The sequence below is a fragment of the Papio anubis genome, chromosome 14 (assembly GCF_008728515.1).
Source record: "Papio anubis isolate 15944 chromosome 14, Panubis1.0, whole genome shotgun sequence".
In the NCBI taxonomy this organism is placed as follows: Eukaryota; Metazoa; Chordata; class Mammalia; order Primates; family Cercopithecidae; genus Papio; species Papio anubis.
Window position 1 is genome coordinate 19,440,755 of NC_044989.1, and position 24,526 is coordinate 19,465,280.

The 24,526-nt window shown below is 47.4% G+C and overlaps 1 long non-coding RNA gene across 1 annotated transcript; it reads left to right on the plus strand.

The window, feature by feature from the left end:
• The first annotated feature begins 221 nt into the window (after positions 1–221).
• On the plus strand, positions 222–2,358 carry LOC103876760. Its single transcript, XR_636130.4, has 4 exons — positions 222–308; positions 1,467–1,601; positions 1,700–1,801; positions 2,204–2,358. It is a non-coding gene; the product is annotated as an uncharacterized LOC103876760 (long non-coding RNA).
• The last annotated feature ends 22,168 nt before the right edge of the window (positions 2,359–24,526 follow it).

Below are 24,526 nucleotides of genomic sequence, written 5' to 3' on the forward strand. Positions count from 1 at the left end.
TGAGAGACCTCGATACCCCTCATAACAGTGTCAAAACTGGAACAATCTTAACACACACACACAATGCTTTCGCTTTCATCATCCCTGGGCATCCCACTCAGGGCATAAAGCATGCCTGGGAACAAGAATCACAGGTTTCCTACCTCACTGGAGACTTCACAATGACCCAGAGCCCCTAAGAGTTCCAAATACAGTCCAGGCTCCCAGAGCCAAGGCAGTGACTGGCCAGAGCCTCCCCATTTAGGGGTACTGACCTGAATGCCATCTACCCGTCAAAGTGCTTGAGACCACAACAGCAACCCCTGAAGGTGAGGCTGATTAAAGAGGGTTACGTGAACTGCCGAATTAAGCCGTCCAAAATTGGATAAAGCGATTGTGAAATCTGTTTTGAGTCAACCTATACATGTCTCATTGCAGGAAAATGTCTCGGTAAGAGTTCATGGAGAAAAAAAGTCTGGCAACTCATTGTTGGCTGACCTTCCTGGGCTCCTAATATTTAGTTCCCCAAAAGGCATCTTAGCCATGTAATTTCCAATATGGGAACAATTTGAGTTGCAATTAGGCAAATCTCTGAAGGTTCTGCCACTGATTTGTTCATTCTCTCAATATTATTCTATAGGACACACTAAAATACTGCACCAGGTTCACGCAGAGGACAATTAGGACTGCTGCATGTCAGGTTACAGAGGCTGGGTAAACACATCCACATCGTTCTTCAGGAATGGTGTCGTTAGGCCTGCAGAGCTGGGCACGGGGCCCTCTACCCCAAAGGACACCTACTAATGGCTCTGTGGGGGACAGAGGCTGTTAGCAACCCAGAGCTTTGGGCTGCGGCGATGGCAGGTCCAGAGCAAGTGGAGAGGGGGTCAGGGTAGCTAGCAGCTGGAATGCAACCCTGGAGATTGTAGATGAAGGAAAGCTAACGGACAACTCCTGGCAGTAACATTAGATTTTGTTAAAAGCCACATTTTCACTGAGCACCTCCTCTGCATCAGGCTCAAGTCAGGCCCCAGGGACACTGAGATGAAAAAGACACAGCTCTTGACCTCAAGAAGCCCAGTGGGAGGGCATATCAGCAAGCCCAATTATGATAAAAGATAAATTACAATCAAGATACTATTTTCAAAAGCGCCAAGAAAGCACAGAAAAGGAAGAGTTTGATTCTGCTTGCAGGGTGAGAATAAGCTTCCCACAGAAGGACATATTTGAGTAGGCCTCGATGCAAGGCTAACAGAACGGCAGGTAGAGAGGAGAGAAATGGCCATTTTACAGGAGCATTTTCCATGCCTAGTTGGGATGAGTTGGCACTTTCTGAGCTGTAAGTGCCTCCCAAGGACTGAGTCATGTTCCTCTTCGGTCTTCAGTTTGTCTCAGACCTCCAGGGAGAAGAAACTGTCATTCCAGCCCCCTTTGAGGCATATTTGGCTTTCCCTGGACTCCTGTTATGATCTGCTCTTTGTCCCCAGGTGACTAGTTTACTTCCAGCGAAAAGGAATGTCTGGATTCTCCTCTAAGTCCTTTGCACAAACTGCAGAAGCTGTCTCATCCCATCCTGATGAAGCCCATGCCTCTGACCAGATTCTTCTAGAACCCAAGCATAGGTGAGGGCAAAGTCAGCCTTGACTGAGGACCTGCAGAGCAAGGCCTGAGTCAGGTTTATCTTTGTTTTTCCTTTGCCCCGATGCCTACTCACACCCAGCTCTCAGGATCAAGTGTGTGGATGAGTGAAGAAGCCCAAGTCAATAGCCTGGCAGAGCCTGGATGGTTAAGGGAGCACTCAAGTCTCAACCTTGGGATCTGGGTAAGGGGCTAAATCACAAGCAGGAGAGATAGGGAAAATGGGCAATTAGTCTCAGGAACGAAAGGCAGAGGTGAGTTGTGTCAGGGCCATGTGTGGAGAGAGATTCAGGGACCACGTGGATCTGGAAGCCAGGAAGGAGAGTGGGTCACAACCGGGCAAACCCAGCTTCCCAGAGCAGGAGCACCTTAGGAAGTGTGCAGGGCGACTGCGGAGGCAGAATCAGCAACTCAGCACGGCTCTGCGTGGTGGGCTCCTGCTAAGAACCACCTTCCCAGCCTCCCTGACTGCTATAGGCACCATGGGATCACACAGGGAGTCAATTTGCACTTTGTAAACAAAGTTCCCTTCCCCGACGCAGGAGTACCTCTTCCTCCACGAATTTCCTTTGGCATCTTCCTGCAGGTGACATGGACAGGCAGCTGCCACTTTCCGCCCATGAAGAAACCCTGAGGAGGAAAACTACCCAGGAACACTGCATGACAACTGCAGCAGCCCCACCCTCCACCCCTGGGCCTCTTGCTTAACTGAGAAATATAAGCCCTATTTGTTTAAACCAACTATTGCATTTTTTTTTTTCATGCAGCCAAATTCACTCCCTGATACACCTGACACTGGGCAGGTACTTGGTAAATGTGCATGGATGCTCCTGAGTCATCAGATAGCAGGGAAGATGCAGATGATATCTGTGGATGAAATGCGTTGCCTTGGCTTCCAGCTGCGTGATGCTGTTCAAACCTCAAATCAGCCCCACAGGCACCCCTTCTCCTCCTCTTTCTCCTTCACACACACACATCTCCTCTGAGCGCAAAGACGCTACCATTCCTGCAAGAGAATCTGCCTTCCAATCACAAGGTCACTCATCAGGGTACCGCCTAAACCCGGGATTATCTCTCAATGATGTTCTAGGAGGGACAAAGCAAGAGCTCTCACTCACCTATACGTCCTGAGCCAGGCCCTTTGTGCCTCCCTGTCCCAGTCTCCTCATCTGGTAAATGGGGTTAAAATTATTCCATAAGTTTTAGATGGAAAAAAATGCTCCTTTTGGAAGTAAGAGTTTATTCCTGTCATGGTTAGGATTTTCTCATTTGTTTCTGGCTGAATGAAAGGTCTGCTGCTTTTTAATGATACTCCCGGTGCTAGGCATGGTGGCTCATGCCTGTAATCCCAGCACTTTGGGAGGCCAAGGCAGGTGGATCACTTGAGCCCAGGAATTTGAGACCAGCCTGGGCAACATAGCAAGACCCTCCCCTACAAAAATAAGAATAAAAAAATTAGCTGATATGGGGGTGCACACCTGTAGTCCTAGCTACTCTGGAGACTGAGGCAGGAGGATCACTTGAGCCCAGGAGTTTGAGGTCACAGTGAGCTATGATCCTGCCGCTACACTCTAGCCTAGGTGACAGAGTAAGACCCTATCTCTAAAAATAAATTTAAAAGAAAATTAAGGATACTCCCAGATCATAAAATTATTCTGCCAAGATGCTTGTGGCTTCCCTTAGGGATACAGGTACCCCAAAGCAGACAGTCACTTGTCCGGTATCTCCTGAGTTACTACCAACACACAGCCCAACCCCATCCAGACGGTAACCAGACCTGTGCCTTCCTAACCCAAATACAGGATCTGACGGTTAGCTGGGGGTGAGGATAGGAGCCTGAGCCTTCTTGCAGGTCTCACTGACCAGTGTCCCAGCCCTCCAAGGTCTCCCCTTGACAGGCCTCAAAATGAAAACGCCTAATCCTACACAGGGTACAAGACACATCACAAGCCACGCAGATGTCACTGGCCATTTTCAAAAGCCCATGTTGCACATGGCTGTACCCAGAAAGCCTAAGGACTCTAAGAAATACCACTGGGGACTGATCACATCTGATTCTCTCAGTGACCCACTGACCCTAAGTACAGTGTCCAGTGTCTATACTGGTGCCTAGAGTTGGGCTGTCCTTCCCCTAAGGAGGCCTGCTCAGTGGGTGGGTCAGTACACAAATAACTGGGCACAGAAAGAGCCTGAAAGTCAGGCCCACCCATGCTGGGGGAAAGGCCCAGAGCAGGGAGAAAGCACTTTTTCCAGGAAATCAGGAAGACCATCATGAAGATTTCCACAGCACGGATCATTCTGAAGGAGGCAACAGCATGAGCAAGGGAGGGAAGCAGGAAAACAAGCAGCATCAGCAAGAAATGGAGGGCTCAGTCCCAGAACCCCTAGTGCTGATGGGGAGGAAGGAGAGTGGGTGAGGAAGGCACACTGGGGGCCACGGAGGGCCAGAAGTTGGCCTATGTCAGGAGATGACATTGATGCAGGGGGACATGCCAAAGAAGGTCCTTGACAAGATGGATCTGGTAGAGGATAGAAAGGGAGGGTGGAAGCAGGGGTCAGAGACAGCTTTGGGGTCGTCCTGCTGGGCTCTGAGCTAGGATGCTGACAGCAGAAACAGATGGGAGAGAGGTCTTATGGTGGGAGAATTGATCTGCCAGAGCTGCACTCTGAAAATGGGGAGTGGCACAAAGAAAAGAGTCAAAGAGAATACCCAGCATTTGGTTTGGGTGCCTAAGCGCATAGTGGTTCAACGAAAACCCTCAGGAACTAAAGAAAATAGCAAGTTAGGGAGAAGATGGTGAGCCGTGCAGAGGGAGCAGCCCCTCCTGCAGCAACACACTTTCCCAAGTGTACAGACCACACTCTCCTCCATGTTGGAGCTGTTTGAGACCACATCCGTCCATCCCCCCTCCAGGTGTCACGCAGAGCTTCCCCCATCCCTCAACTCTGGTCCAATGCCTGTTACAGCCTTTGACAGGCAGTTGATTCAGGGATGTTTGGTCATTCGTGGGTTGAGATCCATGAAGTCACTTTAATGGGCAACACAAATGTGTTCCTGCCTCTGGTGACTGGAGCCCAGCACTGTCTCGATGAGAAAAAATGGGACCCTCCCTTGATAGCAGGGGCCACTTAGCTCCATGGAATCAACCTCTTCTTGCTTCAGTGTCACTGCTAGGTGGAGGAGGGCCGGATCTGAGCATCTGTTTCTTTATAGGCATTGGCCATGGGGATTCCCTTTTGGCCAAGAACCAGAGTCCATACCATGATGATTTCCAGCTTCTTTTCCATTGATTAACAAGCTGCAGAGGGTGTCACAATAAAAACCAATGCTACCACAGACCCATTCATTGTAGCTCCTCCTAAGCCCAATCAGCAGCAGGTAGGGTGACAAACCATTCCAATTTGCCTGGGAGTCCCCAGTTTTAGCACCAAAAGTCACCCATTGCAGGAAAGTCCTCGGTCCCAAGCTAAAGTGAACAGTTGGTCACCCTAGCTGCAGAAGAGCTCTCTGATGTTCAGACAGGAGCAACTCTGAGGGGTTTCTTAGTTTGTGCTCCCAGCTGCTGTGGGAACACAAGCAGACAGCCAGCAGAGGCACTGCCCTGGGCTGCTGAGTCTCCCCACCACAGACTCGGGCCCTCTGTAGCCTCTTCAGGGGCTACAATGCCTTGTCCTTTGCCTCCACCCGCTATGAGATTAAGCCCTTCCTCAGAGGCGCACCAGAAGGCTGGGCACACAATATGTGCTCTGTAAGGAATGGTCAATTGTCTTAGGAAGTCTGTCCCTCCACCCCTCTGATCTTTGCTTTTCTCCTCTCAGGGAAAGGCTGAATGGATTCGTGTGGGCACTTGGTTCTACCAGAATGCCACAACCAAGAATTAATTCCCAGGACAAATTCAGGTTTCTGTTGCCGATTCATTGACACTCAGTCCATCCAAACCCAGTTTGTTTGGTAAACCATTTAATCATGAGGTTGGTATATGAGAGTTTCCTAATGAGACATTTTACACCTTTTTTTTTTTTTTTTTTTTTTTTCCGAGATGCAGTCTCATTCTGTCTCCCCGGCTAGTGTGCAGTGGCGTGATCTTGGCTCACTGTAACCTCTGCCTCCTGGGTTCAAGTGATTCTCCTGCCTCAGCCTCCCAAGTAACTGGGATTACAGGAATCCGCCACCAAGCCCAGCTAATTTTTTGTATTTTTAGTAGAGATGGGGTCTCAGCGTGTTAGCTGGGATGGTCTCAATCTCCTGACCTCATGATCTGCCCACCTCAGCCTCCCAAAGTCCTGGGATTACAGGCGTGAGCCACTGCACCGTCTTTACATCTGTTTTCTAAGAAAAGAAGCCATGTGTTTCCAAGAGCAAACTGACTTGGTACCCTCGATAATGGAGTCCTGCTAAGGGGACTTCCAGGGAAAGGAGAGTCCTCTTCATTCTGTAAGGAGTGGAAAAGTGAGAGGCATGCAAAAGGCTGGATGCTGCACCACGGGAACACACAAACTCACCACAAAGCAGGTGCTTTGCGTTTTTAATAAATGTTTTTATTTTGAAATAATTTTAAACTTACAGAAAAAGTGCAAAGGTAGTACATGGAATTTGCCAATGTTCCCTGTTGTTAATATTCTTACATTTCCACAATATACTCATCAAAACTAAGAAACTAGCATTGATTGGCTACAATAAGCTTTTTTTCCTTCAAATTTCACCAGTTTTTCCAATGTCCCTTTTCTGTTCCAGGATCCAACTCAGGGTTCACTTTGCAAAAAAAAATCTTGTGTCTTCTTAGGTTCCTCTGGTCTGTAACAGTTTCTCAGACTTTCCTTGCTGTTTATGTCCTTGACAGTTTTGGGACACCCCAGTCAGGTATTTTGTAGAGTACCCCTCAATTTGGGCTTGTCTGATGTTTATCTCATGATTAGACTGAGGCTATGGGTTTTGGAGGAAAAATACCACGAAAGTGAAGTGCCTTCCTCTCCATAGCCAGTGAGGCTACATGCTGTCAACATGACTTACCTCTCATGATTTGAACTTGGTCCCCTAGCCAAGGTAGTATCTGCCAGTTTCTCTACCATGGAACAGAGCAGGATTTTTCAAATATCTCCCTTTCCAAACCTTCTTGGGGGAAAGCACCAACAATGGATTCTGTGTTCATCCAACTCCCTTGGCCGTGACTACTTGTCCAGGGGTGACAAGCATTTGTCAAAGTTCCCCCATGACCAGGCTAGAAATCTGATCAACCTCACACAGAACCTAAAGTGGTCCCACTCCATCAGGAATTACATAACAACAAAGTAGCCCTGGTCCAAGAGAAAACTGCAGTCCTTGGACTGATGTCCTGAAAGAAAGCCCATACCGTTGACCCTCTAACAACATGAGTTTGAACCGTGTGGTTCCACTTATATGTGGATTTTTCTTCAACCAAACACAGACTGAAAATAAGAGTATTCACAGGATGTGAAACCCGCATATACAAAGGGCCAACGTTTTTGTATATGGAGGTTCCATAAGACCAACGGACGGACTTGAGTATATGTGGATTTGGGTATACTCCAGGGTCCTGGAATCAGTCCTTGAGTATACCAAGGGACAACTGTAGTTGCAAGAAAAAAATACGTATATTTACATTTGTATTAGTCCATCTTCACACTGCTATAAAGAACTTCCCTGAGACTAGGTAATTTATAAAGGAAAGAGGTTTAATTGACACACAGTTCTGCATGGCTGGGGAGGCCTCAGGAAATTTATGATCATGGCAAAAGGGGAAGCAGTCACCTTCTTCACAAGGTGGTAGGAGAGAGAGAACAAAGGAGGAACTTCCAAACACTTATAAAACCATCAGATCTCATGAGAATTCACTCACTAGCACAAGAACAGCATGGAGGACCCACCCCCATGATCCAGTCACCTTCCTCCCTTGACACATGGGGATTACGCGTCCCTTCTTTGACACGAGGAAATTACAATTCGAGATAAGATTTAGGTGGGGACACAGAACCAAACCATATCAACAACTATTATGTTGCTCTGAGAACATGAATCTTCTCTAGCCTCAGTAAATGTCGGTTGAATTGAACTAGGTGTATCCAGTTCCTTCTACTCTCTTGCTGTGCCTCTCTCCTCTTTATTCCCCTCTTTTGCTTTTTGTTCCCTGTCTTGGTCCCTTAAGTGGTTATTACAGAATACAGTTTAATATTTAATTATTATGCTTCTTAAAAAGAGTTATCTCTCTGCTATCCTTCGTTTACAAAAGAGAAAGTTGGGAGAGTTTCACTTCCATCTCCAAAAGAAATGGCTGGATTGCTCTACGCATGTGTGATTATTGGTGTTTGTTTTCTGGAACTGGCAGTGGGAACACACTTTCTAATATGTGATCTGGTGAGTGACAGAGTATTTGATGCCAGGGTTGTTTGGTCACCACATCCAAACCTGACTCCAGTAGGGAAGGGGACATTACAAATACCTTCCTGCTGCTTCTGAGTTTATCTTGGGAGGAAATTTCAAGTGTTGTTGCTTAAAATTGGAGATGACCTCAGATCTCATCCACTCCAACTACCTAGCTCTACAGACGGGAAATCTAAAACCAGCTTGTACAAGGTCACTTAGCAAGTGAGTGGCTGTGGAACAAGAGCCTAGCAGTTTGCATTCCCACTCCAGTGATCTTTCTACTATACCAGGGTTGATAATTTCATGAATAAAACAACTACCTTTCCCCACACAGCTGTTTATAAGTAAGTTAGGGCATTAAAAAAATCCCACACAGGCCCTTTTCCTATACAAACAGTGCTACAAACAGTTTCCAATTTAATCAAAATGCATCTCAGAGTCTAACCAAACTAAACAAAACCCAGGTTGGAATTAGCACCACTTTGAACATCATACCCAGACCCTGGCTCCACCTACTCCTCACATTGCCCAAGCCCAGGTTAAGGCACTCAGACATGAGCCTGGACTCCATAAGATAAACCTTACACTTTGGGGTTATTGCTCAGTAATGTGACTGTTCTTGATGTGGGAATGCAAATGACTTGGCTGCAGAGATTTTATAGGCCTGGGAATGAAGGGGCTGGCAGCCACTGACTTAGCTCCACATCAAGCAGCCCACCAAGGTGTTGGAACTAGGAGCAGGGTCGGCAGCGAAGGTGGCCTCTCAGGGACATTACACAGGTTCTGGAAGTCCTTCAGGAAACTGAAGCTAAGGGGTTCTCCTGCCAGTCTCCAGATATCCAGCACATCTGTCTGTCCTATCAGCTTTTCTGCTATTTCCTATACTCACCCAAATATGATGGAAGAGCAGGAATTTAGAAAAGACCCAGAGAAAAGTAATAAAGCCTGAGAATGGCTCCGGCCAGCTGTGTGGACAGTTACACTCCAGCATGTGGCAAGCCTGGAGAAGAACATGCAGGACAAGGGCTAAGGCTCTGCTCCAGACACCCTATGCTAGGCGGCGTCCGCGGCCACCACTGAGTTATATGCTGTCACTACACAGCATTAGAAATGACAAAGATGCCAATGTCATTGTCAATAACTCTGAATACATTCCACCCACATCACCAGTTGGGTTTGGTTGGCTTATCCTCTTGAGAGATTGCCCAGAGTCACTCACTAAAGATGCCAGTCAGGTATTGCCATGGTAGAAACTCCAATGCAGGTAGACCCAGCTGACCATATGAGCCCAACCTCCGTGTCCAAGCAAGGATTCCTTGATGTTGAGTCTGGCAGGCTCCCTGTGTAATTTGTATTCTAGGTCCCAACAGATAGCAAAGTCACCTTAGATGGCAACAGCATCTAAGGGATATCAAACAAATTGTTATTTTAAAACCTAGGCAGCCAGGCATGGTGGCTAACACCTGTAATCCCAGCACTTTGGGAGGCAGAGGTGGGCAGATCATGAGGTCAGGAATTCGAGACCAGCCTGGCCAACATGGTGAAACCCTGTCTCTACTACAAATATAAAAATTAGCCAGGCATAATGGTGGGTGCCTGTAATCCTAGGTACTCAGGAGGCAGAGGCAGGAGAATCGTTTGAACCCAGGAGGCGGAGGTTGCAGTGAGTCAACACTGTGCCATTATACTGCAGCCTGAATGGATGACAGAGTGAGACTCCATCTCACACACACACACACACACACACACACACACACACACAAAGAAAACAAAAAAAAACCCTAGGCTCTCAAACAAAAGCCCAAAGGCTCTCCATTGCCATTACAAATTTCATATATACTCGTTAGTAAAACTCTCTACAGTCTCAGCTCAACCCACTTTTTCATATGCTGGAGACCCACTTGCCCCCAGCACATACCCTGTACTACAGCCCCATCAGACTTCCTTCCTAGTCCTTTTACCAGGAATTCTCTTCCGCCATCAAAGCCATCTCCCTTTGCTGACGGCTGAGCTCTTATTCATCCTCCAAACCCACCAAAAACTTCCTCCAAGAAGTCTTTTTCATCATCTCTGGACCATATTCTCTGCAAAACACCCAAAGAATTTCTTTTGTATCTATTTTATGGTTCTGATGCTCATAAACATCAAATTGTATTAGCATCAGCAATTTCCCTAAATAGGAACTAAGCTCCTGCTTCCAGTCATATATATAGAAAGCAAAACAGAAAGATCTGAGTCCTCAAGACCCTAGGGATAAAAGACTTTCACACTCTCTTCTATTCACACAATTATAATCCAGCTTCATTTTTTTGTCTTAATAAAAAGCATTTGCAATGTTGCTAATGTTCCTCTGGGCCTGTAAACATTTTTACTCCAAACACGTCAGCTGCAAATGTTGGAGCCCCACTCAGAGAAAGAACAAGAAATCCAGATATGCTTCTAGCCAACAGCCAGGGTGGGAGCTGAGACCTCACTTTGAGCAAGTCACCCAGCACCTGGGTGGGCATGTGCAATCCAACACAGGCAGACCCAAACTAGTAAAATGAGGCGGTGAAGACAGGATGTTTTTGTTCTTTTAAAAAAGGGCCCCCAATGTTACATATAAAGCCCCATGAAATATTTCACAGCTCACATCAAGAAGCAGAAAGCACCTTGATATTCAGACCCTTGACTGCTGCCAGGGTCCAAAGCAGCCCCTCAGCCTCAACTTCACGCTTGCCAGAGAACAAAGCCAACTAGACCATGTGAAACCCGGATGCCTTCGCCACCTCTTAGCTGCCTAGGGGGATAATTAAATTAAAAATATAATGACTTTACAGCAGAAGGAAGTTTATCCAAACCACACATGAAAAGCAGATTTCTGATTTCATAGTCACACCTCTGTACTGCTTGGTTAAAGACCAAACAATTGTGAAATGTAGAGAAGAATGATGAGCAAGTCGTGAATGTGGGTTTCTGTTTCCCAGCAATCTTTTTCAGACTTCAGAAATACCTACGGTTTCTGAAGATATGAGTGTCTAAGTATAATGAGAATATGTTTGGATTTCACACATTCTTATTTTACAGCAGAAATCCTTGATAAGTGAGGGAGTTCTGTGAAAGCTGAAAAATCATTAGCTTTGACAATAGATCTATAAATAGAAGGCACAGAAATCATGAATATGCTAATGGGTTTTCCCTGCTATGGCCTTGCGGTATTGAGGTTTAAGCCCTAACATGTACATCAATTGGTGCCAAGTTTAACCATCCTGCAATCTTCAGCAGGAATCTCTGCTGTACATGAAACAAGCGGTATGAATCACAGATGTTAGGGGAGGGTCCAGGATTTCTGAACAAGAAAACTGTGTCCCTGCAGAGTTTTGATGATTTAGTACTTGGGTAAATGTTCTCTCTAAAATGGACCAATAATCAGGTGGTTCAAAGGTTATGAGTGCAATAGAACTTTAAATATTTTCTAGCTTAACATATTATATAAGGATGAATCAGTCAACAGACATTTATGGATCCAAGGAGTATCTATAATAAATGGGTCTTAACTTTACTGGAATGTAAGCCCCATGAGGGCAAGGATGTATCCATCATGGAGTGGATAGAAGAGTGATGGGCACATGGTAGGTGTTGATACTTATCTATTGGAAGAATTGGGTGGTTGATTCATTAATTAATTAAACTGTATTACTGAAGGAGAATATCATTTCAGGGGGTCCCCAGCTGTCCTAGGAAATATGACACCAACTAAACACATGGAACTTGCTGTAAAGAAAGCCAGCAGAGGGAAGACTTACCTGTTTCCAGTACAGTAACCCTGCTGAAAGAGCAATGGTGGGCAGTTGAGTTACCCCTCATTCATTCACTCAACACTCAACAACCGAGTTCTTACTGTGCTCCCAGCTCCAGGTCAGAACTATAGAACTATAGAAATGGCCAGAACACCACTGTCAGAAATAGCATCTTTAACCCATCCATCCAACCCATCCATGACGGGCTCTGAATGCCTGTCCAGCCTAGATGGGAGGTAAGGGTGTGGGATGCCCATAGAGAAGTGCAGGTCCCAGTCATCTCATAGGAGCTGGATGTCCAGCCAATGCACAATATGGGCAAATGTGTCCCTTTGACTTCTGCTGTTCCTCAGGTCCATGTGTTTTGCCCCAGGGATGTGCAAAAATCTGAAGGGAGATCACAGATGTTGCACAGGAACAGAATGTGTGTGTAACAAAGCAAATGAAGGCATCTTAGAAAGCTGGAAAGGACCAAGTCACAAAGGACCTTGGATGCAGAAAGAAGAAAAGAAGCAAAAATTTAAAGTTATAAGGAACTTTGGGCAGAGCGGTTAAGAAGACAGACTTTTGATCAAATTGACTTGGGTTAGAATCCAAGTTTTGCAGATTAGCAGTAATGGGATGTTGAACAAGTTAAACTCATTCAATCTCAGTTTCCTTGTCTGTAAAACAGAGGCAATGCTATGAATGCCTTGTAGAGTCATTACCTGTCCCTAGTAAGCTTCCAATAAACTGTAGCTAATTTACAAATGGCAGCTTGGTATCAGGTAGCTGAAAGTACCTACATACCCTGTTCTTATCTCCCTGCCACACACACATCACTCAATTCCTACTTCAGTTCATGGTAGACACTCTGCCTGAATTCCAGGCCCCCTTGTCTGCTGTAATCAGTTCACCTCCTGATGCTATCTGCTCTGAGAAGCCTTCCTTGGTTAGCTCAGCAGGGTGTGATCTCCCCTATCTGAGAACCCATAATGCTACATTTCTACATCTCTGCGATGCAATTCTGCCTTGTACCATAGAAATCTATGTTCTCTTTAAATCTGCTCCATCAGACCAAAACTTCTTTGAGAGCTACCACCCTTTACACCTTCATAGCCCCCACTGTGACTCACACATAGCCAGCTTTGATGCATGTCTATCTGATTGAGTCCAGATCTCCAACAGTTTTGCAGGTGAGGAAACTGGACTCAAGATCTTCCAGCCCATCGGGGTAGAATAGAGGCCTTTGGTCTCATGCTCCCATGCCTAAGCTCTGTTTCAGAACCATCAGTGAGACATTTCATTTGATCATGGAATGGAGCAGTCCTGCAGACCAAGCTCTAGTCCTGGGAAGGAGCAGAGGCAGTGGGAAAGGCTGAAGGCTCCACTGTGGTATGGGAGCAGCAATGCCAAGCTCCCAGTTGGTAACGGAGTATTGGCCTTGACTGTGGTCCTGCCTCTGGAAACAAGACCCAGCCTTCACTGCAACCCTGATAACATCTCACCTGAAGGCAGCACAGGCAGGCCTAACTAAGGCTCCCACCCTTGGGGGGTCGGCCAGCAGCATCCAGAAGTGCATGGAACAACCCAGGCTGCATCCTCCCTCCTCCATGTTCCTTCAAGAGTCCCTTCGTCCTTGCTGCTCCAACCCACCTGTTCCAGCCTGGCTAAAGGGATGCTTCTGAAACGTGGATCCAACCACCTTACTTCTCTGGCTGCAAACCCCTGCTTCACCCCATCCCACTGGATTGCTCACGGAACTGAGTTGAAACAGTGTGAGGATAGAATATGGGGTTTCCATGTATGACCAGGTGGAATCACTCTGTCTCTATGCACCCAGGCCTACTTGACTCCCCAATCTATGTCTCCCTGGAAGCTCCATCCATGCAACTGTTCATCTGTACATCTGTGCATTCAACTCACATTTACTGGAAAGGGAATCTCATGAGAATGAAAGGACTGGGGAAATTAAGGGGTGATACTATTTGAGCTAGGTTCTAGCCCTGGATCTATGCTAACCCACCATGAGTTGTTACCTGCTCTAAGCTCTGGTTTAGGGGGTCCCTTTCTTCAGTCACACCAAGTGTCCGGTTTGAAATGGGTGTGGGGACCTCACTCAGTCCCCTCTCTTCCTCTGAAGGTCCTGAGGAAAAGGATCAGCCAGATTCGGAAGTGACCCTGCTCTGACCACCTGGGTTCCACGATCCTAAATGACCTGGCTGCTGGTCAGAAGCTCAGTTCCACAGAGAACACAGTTTTTACAGCAGAGCAGGGAGCCATTGACTGGGCCCCTCCTGACCCACAGAGTTTCCCCAACTGGCATGAATAAAATCACTCCAGCACTTGTACAGAAACTAAAGAGTCCAAAACAGCATAATGGGTGCTATGAGGGAAGGGAACAAGGTTCCGGGGTAGGGACAAGGGAGAGGAATTAGGAATAGGAACAACAAGGTTTGGCCAGGGTAGAGGTCCTGCAGTCCTGAGACAGGGAATCCAGGTAGAGCTAGTCTCAGATGAGCTCATAGGGAGGCAACACTGGGGCTGGGCCTTGGATGAAAAGATGACAGCTACTGTTTATTGTACATCTACTGGGCACTGGGCAATATAAATGCATTATCTCTCATCCTTACTAAAACCCTAGATGATAGGAAGTATGAATTCCATTTTACTGATAAGGAAATTGAGGTTGAGATAGGTTCTCTGGTAGCCTGGTCTGTTAATGTCAAAGATAGGATTTGAACCCAAGTGCATCTCATTCCAGAGCCCATGCTCCTTCGCTGCACAGGACCTGGATAGGGAAGGAGTGCAGAGGGCAGCCCAAAGGCAGGCTCCCTGCAGAGCAAAAGCCTGGAGGCAAGACCAGAGAATAGCCATTGGTATAAAGTAGGTTGTGAGTGGACCGATGACAGAAACTCGTTTCTACCCTGGGAAAAAGGCACACTGCCTCACTCAGCCCTAGAGAAAGCCTGGTGGCTTGCTCCTCCCCACAACCCCAGTCCCTGTCCCAGGTTGTTTACCTCCAGTGCTTATGGAAATATAAGTGCTCTCACCTGACTCAGGGGAGTGCAAGGAACCAGGCAGGAGCACACTCTGTGAACCTTCTGCCCACACAGCACCATGCCTCCAGGGGACAGCCAGCCCCCAGGGTTCCGGACAGCTCATCCAGACATTTCCATCTGATGCTATGCAAATGGCTGAGCCTGCCACCGCCATCAGGGCCACCACTCCATGCTGGGAGTTTTCATGAAACAGTTTCCAAACCTGCCTTTAGGCACATATGGCCACCCCCAGATCCCAGCTCCACCAGCAGATCCCAGCTGCAGGGCACTGGGAAGGGGCAAGTCAGCACTCACAGCTGAAATCCACCTCTGGAGTACAGTTCTTCCCAGAGCCACAGCACCCCCTGCCCATGGCAGGCCTCTCGAAGGCCACGCTAACACCTGCCCACTTCTAGAAGCTGCATGCCAGAGAGGCTAACGCCCCCAGTGAACCCACAAAGACCCACACCGTGAGCCAAGCCACCAGCTAATTAAAACACTCTGCGAGTGACTTCCACGCAGATGGAAAAAAAACTGAAACAGCACAGAACAAAGGAAAGGAGAGATTTCTGTTTGGGTCCTGGCTCTCACTATACCAGCCGTGTGACCTCCGGCAAGCCACTTATTCTCTGATCTTTCCTATCTAATGGTAGTGATATCCAACATTTATTTTTTAAATTTGTAGATCACAATGTACTTTTACATAAACTATTTTATTGATGGTAATCCTCACAAAACCTTGCGAGATAAGAACTATTTACCCCATTTTGCAGATGAGGAGCACCAGGGTCAGAGAGGTCAACCTCCATATTGAAGCCACACAGCCAGTAAGTCTGGCCTGGAACCAGATCCCCAATAGCCTGCCCTCCCTGCTGCATCCACCTCCCACAGCCTACTTGGGAAGACCCTCCCTTGTCAAGGCTGCCCAGACATCTTGTCAACCATCAAGGCATTCTCCCTCTCATCATTTCAATGTCTGGCTTTCTGCATCCTGATTTTCTATAGTCTGGAACCCTTGGGACAGCTGGAAGGCTCTCCTGCAGGTACATTCACTGTTCACCATTCAAGCCCCCAAAATAGAACATTCTCTTCCACTCAACCTCTGCTAGACCAAATGTCACCACCAACAGGTCCCCAAAGACAAAAAGTGGGAGAAAAACTTCTGGTTCAGCTGTAGGAATGTGTGGTTAAAGTAGGACAGGAAAGTTGAGAGTTTAATCTAGAAATAGGACCCTATATAGAAAAAAAGAGAGGAGGGGCATGATCCTATCAGCAACTGGCCAAGTTGGCCACAGCTGACAATACTGACATAGGAACACATTCTCTGATGTCCTCGGAGAGGGTGATAGGACCATCCAGCTGCTATTGCACGCGCCAGGGACCACACCTGGCTCTGCAGCCCTCTGGGCACTCTGCCTGCCAGGTCTCGTGGGCAGTGCTGACTCACAGAGGCCAGACCGAGGGGACAGCCTGGCCCGGCTCTCAGCACGTCTGACTCACTGTCTCCTCCTGAGCCACTGTACGACATTCCTTCTCCAAGAAACAACATCCATCTTTTTTTTTTTAACTGGCAGAAGAGCTTTTTCATGTTCTTGGGACTGTAAACCAAGCATCGAATTTTCCGCAACTTTTTCTAGTAAGTGTGCCTTGTGGGAAAGTTAAAAACAAGTCCATTTTTGGGCCTAAACATTGACATAACTCCTGAGCTGCCTTAGTTTCTCCCGAGGTCATTCACCTAGGGGAGGCCAAAAGCAAGGATGTTTCAGAGAGATCATGGATCAAGGTAGGCATAAGATTAGGTAGTCAGTTTTGCTTGAATGAGTGTTTAATATTTAATAGAAATCCACATGTCAGTCACTGAGTAGTCATTGTGCATGTATTTCTCTAGGCCCTACTATAGGCCTGCAGCGTCAGAATTGTCATCTCTGTTTTAAAGCTGTGGAAACTGAGGCTCAGAAAGGTTAAGCAACTTGTTCAAAGTTAAGCATTGGAGCCAAGATTTAAGCTCAGGTCTATCTAACCCCAAAGCTTCTATACCTTAATTAAACCACACAGCTTCTTTCCTCTCAGCCCCCATACATCCAGGCTGAGAGCAGGTCATTCTCCTTCAATTCGTACATGCCTGGAGGTTACTGAGCATGCCAAAGAGTTTCTATGAAGAGAATCCCTTGACCTCCATCTCTTTGGCCAAGCTGTCTGTTCCTATCATCCTACCCCTCCTGATTCCTGAGGCTAACGCCCCCTGGCTGCATCTCCTGGAAAAGGCAACGAGTAAAAAATAACAGTTCCTACGGCCACTGCCCAGCCAGTCAAGCAATGTGTCCTTCTGGGAAGTTACTAACCTCTACCAGCCTATATAAGAGCCCATCCTCAAAGCCCTACATGGACCCACAAAAGCAAACCCTGTACCTAGGGCCCCTGTAGGGCACAGATGGTGCTTAGGAGTAAGTCTGCTCATTGCAGATGGCATGCTGATGGGCAGATGGCCAGGTGGGCACTGCACATGTGCAGAGAGCTCATCCTGGATGCTTTGTTTACCCCTTGGACCCACCCTCCACTGTTCTCTGGCCTGGAGGCCAACCTGGGGCTGGATGAATGGGCTCCCTTGCCCTTTGTCCTCCAGCTGGGTCTGGCCAGTGGAAGGTGCTGGCACTATAGCAGAGGGCAGGAGGTGAGTAAGACCAGGCCACTTGCCCGGCTCCTCTCAGGCAGCTTCTCCTGAGCCACACAGCTGCAAGTATAGGTACGGCTGCAACTCTCCACCCCTGCCACCCATCGCCCCCCGAGAGCTTCATCATCCCTTTCTAATGGCCCTTGTTCTTCTTACACTTTGAAAATAGGCACCCCATTAAACTCTCCACAGTTACTTCCATCTGTTCCTGCCAGGTCCCCAGCTCATTCAGAGTGGTTTAGTGCAAAGGCGCCGCCTTGAGTAAAGTAAGTGTGGGGTAAGCCAAGGCTATTTTGATGGCTTTTCTTTGACTTTTATCATCATCAAAATCAGGAAATTTTAGATGCTGTTCTTAGTGCATTTGCTGTGCATTAAATTGTCGGCTACAATTCAGAAGTACTGGCACTTCTGTCAGCCACAGCTTCAATTCCCCGGCAGTAAATTCCTTGAGTAAAGAGAGAGGCCTTGGCCTCACAGCCTTCCCAGGATCCACAAGGTGCCCACTCACACTTGGAATACTTGCCAGGTAACATCAGACTCAAAGCAACATTCTGCAAAGAGCATGTTTGTTGGATTTAAGAATAAAATTTTTATTGAGATCCATTATCTTCCCAGTCTCCATTAAAACTGACTTGCTTTTAGTCTGTACAGATTTATTCTTAATGGAAGAGATAAGAAAAAGACCAAGACCCAATTCCTACCCTCAAGAAGCTCACAGATAAATGAATGCAGTGTAACAGGAGCAATAAGAACACAAAAGCGACTCTCACACTGCCTGGAGGTCCCAAGGAAGGCTTCACAGAGGAGGTGGCATCCAAGATGATGTTTGAAGGGTGGCAAGGAGCTCAGCATGTGAATAAGATGAATGAGGGCATTCCAGGTGGTGGGCACAGCATATGTAAAGGTATGAAGGCATGAAAGGGTATATGTTGTTCTGGGGGCCAGAAGTAAAACATTACGACAAGAAGTTGAAGTATGTTTTGGGGGCTGATAGTCATCAAACTGGAGAGTCAGGCCAAGGCCCTGCAGCCATTCTTAGAATCCAGAAGGAAGAACGAAATACTTGTAAACTAAAGTATAAACGATTGTCAGCCAAGAACCGTGGGTAAGGCTTTCTTAGCAACATTTCAAAATGGCCTTTTTATAAAATGACATTTCAACATGGTCTTCCTAATGACAAAGGAAAACCTGATCAATTCATTTCTGGGTTAAAATTTATGCTCCAGAAAAATGTGACCTAAAGAGTAAGAAAATTAAGGTTACATATTTTGAAGTGATTTAAGTAATAGGTATGGTTGAGTACACATATTCTGCAAACTAGTGTGTATCTGTGCCAACTGGTTGGAAATGGCTCTTAAAAATGGGAGATTGGATGCATGGTGGGATGGATGGATGGGTAGGAGATGAATTTATGCATGCATGGATGGATGGGTAGATGGATGATTACAGAGGGAAGGAAGAAAGGAAGGAAAAGGAATGAAAGAACACAGTGAACGAATTCAGAGGTAAATGACTGAGAGATGGACGAAAACAAATGGATGTTTCCAAAGCATTCATCACTCCCCGCCATTAAGCCTCCTCCTAACCCAGTGAATGAGCTCTGCCTATTGCCACAGAAACAAAATAATTTGGAAATGGCCAATTGAATTAGCAGCCAAGTTCAAAACTCCCAGAACACTGAGAACACACAGTGAAGACCCCTGCACAATCCCACAGATAACTGGAGAGAGGCCCGATATGCCCATTCTTGCCTCTCCCTGGCCCTGCTCCCCTGGACAATGTGAGGATCACATGTGGGGATCCTGCAAGAGAACAGTGCCCTGGGGAACATCCCAGACTGTAAATTCCAAGGAACATTACAACCAATTGAAGGAAACTCTTGCAATTTTGTGAGCCACAAATGGCTCCAAGGAAAGTCTGGGTCAGTTTTCAGACCTGGCAATAACTTCCTTCATGGCAGAAGGATGGTGGCCATGAAAAGGCCAGTTTTTCCTTCCCCATTTTCCCAAAGGAATGGGCCCTGAGCCGGGAAGGTTGTGTTTTCCCCACCTGTGGTTTTCTGTTCAAGCCAAGTCAATAAACTGAAATACAGCTTTGGTTCAGATGATCCTCGAGGAGGAAAACAGCAATTTTGCCTTCAAAGGGACAGACCAAGGAGCCAGGAAATAAGAGTTATGTTTCCGGGCTGTGCTGAAAGAAGGCTGGGCTGTAGGCTTCAAAGGGCCAAGCTCCCACCAAGTCCAGGGGCAGCTGGGGGCGACCCAGGCTTTGGCAGTTAGGGGCACCTGTCATTTAAAGAAGGTGCTAGTTCATGAGTGGGCAAGGCAGATGCTAAAAGGAGACCAGTACCTGCTGGCACAATTAACCTCACCAAGACACAGCTATCTGCTTGTGCCTCCAAGAGTAGAGAAAATGGGGTAACACACTCCCTTAATGGGGTACGAATGGCCAGACATACAGATAAATGGTAGAGGATGTGAGGAGGGAAGAAGGCTGGCCTCAAAATTATGAGGCCTCACTTCCTTCCTTACTTGACTTCCAAGTCCCTTTGTGGCTTTAGGCCAGTGATTCTTCCTTCCTGAGCCTCCATTTCTCATCCATAAAATGGACATGGTCGCACCTGCTCTGCCTATCTCACAGCCCTGATCAAAGAAAGAATGTGAGACTGCTTCAAAGTTTCAGCAAAAATCACCATAGCATGGCCTGTATCAGGTGAACTGCCCCTTGGGGATCTTGTTATCACTGACATTCCTTGCACCTTCAGAAGTGCAGCCAGACTCCTCTCCTCCTATTCAAATAAGTCTGGCTGCATTCCCCACCTCAACTGAGTTCCCCATTCCAGCCTTGAACCTAGGTCTTCAAGGCCATCATTTCCCAGTGCACAGATCCCCAAGGATTGTGTACAGCTTCTAACTACCCCAACCCTCAGTCATAACCAAGACACTGCAATGTTTAATGCCGACCCAGTCCAATTAATCCCCCTGCATCTTCCTAGGCACAGTGCTATGGAGAAAGACATTTAACGGCCTTCAAGACACAGAGAAGCCCACATTCCCCTCCATCCAGGGAAAATCTGCAAGATGCCAAAACGTTTATTTTTCTAGGATTAACACAATGACAGGGAATCAGCCATATATACTGTTGAACATGATGAGCCAAATATTTTTCTGTAATTTTTACAATAATATGAGGAAAGCTGAAAAAGAAAAAAAGAAAAAAAAGAAAAAAAAAGAAAGCAGCTGGTGTTAGGCTAGTCTTTGTAAGTTCCAGCCTCCAAAAATAACAGCCGTTCCCATGAATTACCAACAACACTGCAGGACAGTTGCTTGATATAAGAAATGGAACATATTAACAGGAGCTTCCTGAAAAAAAGGGGCTTAGGGAGGACAGACTGACCTAAGACAGAGGATGCTGGGGAGGCCACAAGCTCTCTGCCCCAGCCCCTATGACGTGGTCTCCCCAAGCCTCCTGCAAAGCAAAAGAGGTCACAGGCGATGCCGCCGGAACCTACACTGATTTCAAGCACTCAGAATGTGGGCAGGTGGGGATGGGGACTCAAGCCGGGAGGAGGGCATCTGGATTGGGTCACACAAGTCCCACAGCACTGCCAGACAACTTACTCACTGTGTTGCTCTTTCCAGACCTTGAAACCTGATAAAGTGATGTGGAAGAGACAAATACGAAACTAGAGTCTAAGGAGAGATGAGGGTCAGAAAAGAAGTTCAAAGGAAGAGAAGGTGGGGGCAGACATGGTCAGGGCCTGGAAGCAAGAGGTTCATCTTCTAGGGCCCCCACTCTCTCCCAGCCTCTGGGTGAGTCTAGTAGGGGAGGTATGTTGTGAGGAGGAGGAAGAAAAACAAGCGCTCTGGGCTGAGAATGCAGAGTAGAGTGCTGGGATGGCTTCCCCACTCCCTGCTTCTCTAGCCTTGGATCAGTCACTGGCACACCCTTGGGCCAAGGTGTCCTCAACCTCATAGGGTGCTGTAGAGATGAAGTGGGAGTGAGATAATTACAGCAATGCCACAGAAGGCTGGAAGCTAGTGTCTAGGAGCCAGCTGCTCCTTCAGCCCTGCACTAAGGGAGGTCACGTGAGGAGTATGAAGAGGACCCTTGTGGACTAGGAAGAGGGGACCCCAGGAACAGCAAGCCTGCTGCTTCCCAGCCTCCCAAAAAGAGCTTTCCCCTGGACTGTGCCCCAGGGAACTGGAGCCCCAGCTGACAACTGCTTCTGTAGAATAAGAGATGACATTTGTTCAGAGCCTCAGAGGACAGATCCAGGGCCACTAGCGGAAGCTTCCTGGAGTCAGACATCTGCTTGGCAGAAAGAAGGACTTTCTATCAGTCAACACAAAGCTGGCAGCCCCTTCCCCACCTGCTCTCCAGGAATTTGCCCAACTTTATTCTCACATTTATACTCTCTTCTCCCTTAGGGCCTTATTTTTAAAAAGGGACCTGGAAAAAGAAGGATCTTGAAGAGCAAATGGCTAGGGAGAAAGGAGCTGATCATATTGGGCCCTGGACACAGGAAATCCTCAGGCTAATGGAGGGGAGTTGAGGCAGAGACACCCAAGGCTGGCTTGGGTTAGGAAAGCTGCACAAAGCAGCTGCCTAGAGGGACTAGTGGAAGAAACCCTGGAGGGACCAGTGGACGAGGCCTTGGAGGGGTCAGTGGAAGAGATGCTACAGGAGCCAGGGTCAGAGGAGTGAGGGAGAAGAAAGGACCAGGAAAGAGGGCTCCCAGCAGGAGGTGAGTCCAGAGACTCAGTGCTGGCCCCAGCCTGCCTTTCCTGCAAGTTGTGTAAACCCAAGTGAGATGTTGAGTGGAAAAGATGGCAAGCACTACAGGGACAAGAGACAAGGCCCTGCTACACCCTGCCAAGTGCTGGAGTAAAGGAACAAATCAGACACAGCCCGCAATAATGCCCCCTAGGAAGAATTCCCATTTAACAGATGAGAAAACTGAGACTCTGAGAGATTGAGTGCCCAACCATCAAAGAATTCCTGGTCTTTAGGTTCATGGGAGCCAGTGTGGGGAGGGAGAGCAGTCCTGCCCACCCCCCAATACCTCCCGCTAGCAGGAGGCAGTTTCCACTGGAGAGCCAGGGATTTGAGGGAAGCATGAGGCAAACACCAAATGTTTTACCAGTGGAAATAAAATTGAAAATGTCCCTGGAACCCACTTCATCCAGAATTTCCAGGGGAGGTTTGGTGTGAGTGAGTCACCAAGAACACAATGGCTGGTTCCGAGGGCCAGGCCAGCTGAGCTCGATGGATATTTAAACAGAGCTTGGGGAAAAGATGGTCAAAAACATTCGCCTGTGCCTGCTGAAAACTGAAAGGGTTGCCTCCACCCTGCCTGAACCCACTGACTGCAGGCGGCTGGGCAGGCCCCATGCAGCTCTCAGAGGCTGGACAAGGACAGGGGGAAACCCAGAAAACAGTGAGGGCAGTAAATCTCTGCCTGCCCGCGACAGTGCTCTGGCACCTTCAGCGTCCTTTTCCTCTCTAAGGGAAAAAAAAAAAAAGTACATAACGAATAACAGCCCCCAAGATCCGAAGAGTTATTAGGCAAGCTTAGTGCTGTGCCCGCTCTCTTTCTCCCCAACAAAATGTGAGTTTTTCCACGATACCTCCAGCCAGTGCCTTGTGACAGCACCGCCACCCTCTCACAAGCTCCCTTCTCCTTCACGGAACAAACATTGGAGATGGATCAGCAGGCAGGATCATCCTGTCCTGTCCCCAAACTCCACCACATGCAAGTACCTCTGAAAGAGAAAACCCCAACCCTACAAGGGAGAAGATGGCCTGACGTCTAAGAACAATTTCCCCTTAAGAGCTCAAGAAACTATCCCAGACAATGAGACTAACTAACAGTAAGTTACACCAACCATGTGCCATCATTTAAGCCTAACAACAGCCCCTCCAGAAAGAATTCTTCTTTAGCAGATAAGAAAACTGAGGCTTGAAGAGATTAAGTGCCCCAGTCAAGACAGCACTGATAGTGAAAGAATAAGTAGCATATTGAAGCATTAAAACCTGCCACTTCCCTATACTGTCTCTCCTTGTTCTCAATACATCCCTGAGCCTCGACAGAAGTGAGCTCTCCAAGCATGCAGACTGTGGAAATGTCTCTGACATTCAGGAGCATACTAGACTAGCATCCATATATCCTGGGTCCAAAAACCTAGGAGTCACCCTTAATCAGGCTTAGTGGCCATTGTAAAATAATAATAATAAAATATTCACCATAATAATTATTATTACTATGAAGTCTTCCTCGGTGCAGCAAAAATCCTGGGCTACTAAACGTCCCCATGTAGAGAGAATCCAAAGGTCCCACCTTAAGCCTAAGGGGCAGAAAGCACCCTCCATTCTGACTCTCCAGGTGAGATGAGCTGAACAAATGAAAAGCTCTCAACTCCCAAAGATTCCAGTTGCAGATCTACACCAGGCCCAGTATCCTGCCTCACTCCTGCCCCAGTCAGAACGCCATCCCCCTACCATGGCCCCCAAGTCCTCTAACCTCAGGGATCGGACATTTACCCTCCCTCTGAAAACGAAGGGCCCCCAAAGCCAGCTCTCAGTCAAGCCTCAGCCTTTCCTGCTCCTGGGCCACTGCTGGGCTCGGAGGCACTGCAATGCTGAGGGCATCCACCGCAGACTTTCCTCTATCAGGCCATGCACAGAGTAGATGAAGTTGGCATCATATAGATGGAGGTCTTACTTGTAATCCTGAGCCTCAGTTCTTCTGTCAATTGGGCACAAAACTAGTACCCACCCCCAGGGCCATCGTGAAGATGAAAACATATTAATGCTCTAAACCATGGGATGGTGATTAATAAAGATTACCTATGAATGTGAGAATGCTTAAAGCTGAGGACTCAATGGACCAGAAGATCAAGGCTTGTCTGCCCCAGATGACACCACTTCCCATCCATTTATCCATCCCCACCTTGAAGTCACCCCTCAGTCCAGTGTTCACTTTCAGATCCCCAGAGACATAGCTCCACTAAGAATGAATTCATTCATTCAGGACCTGGGGCAAGAGGACAGGTGA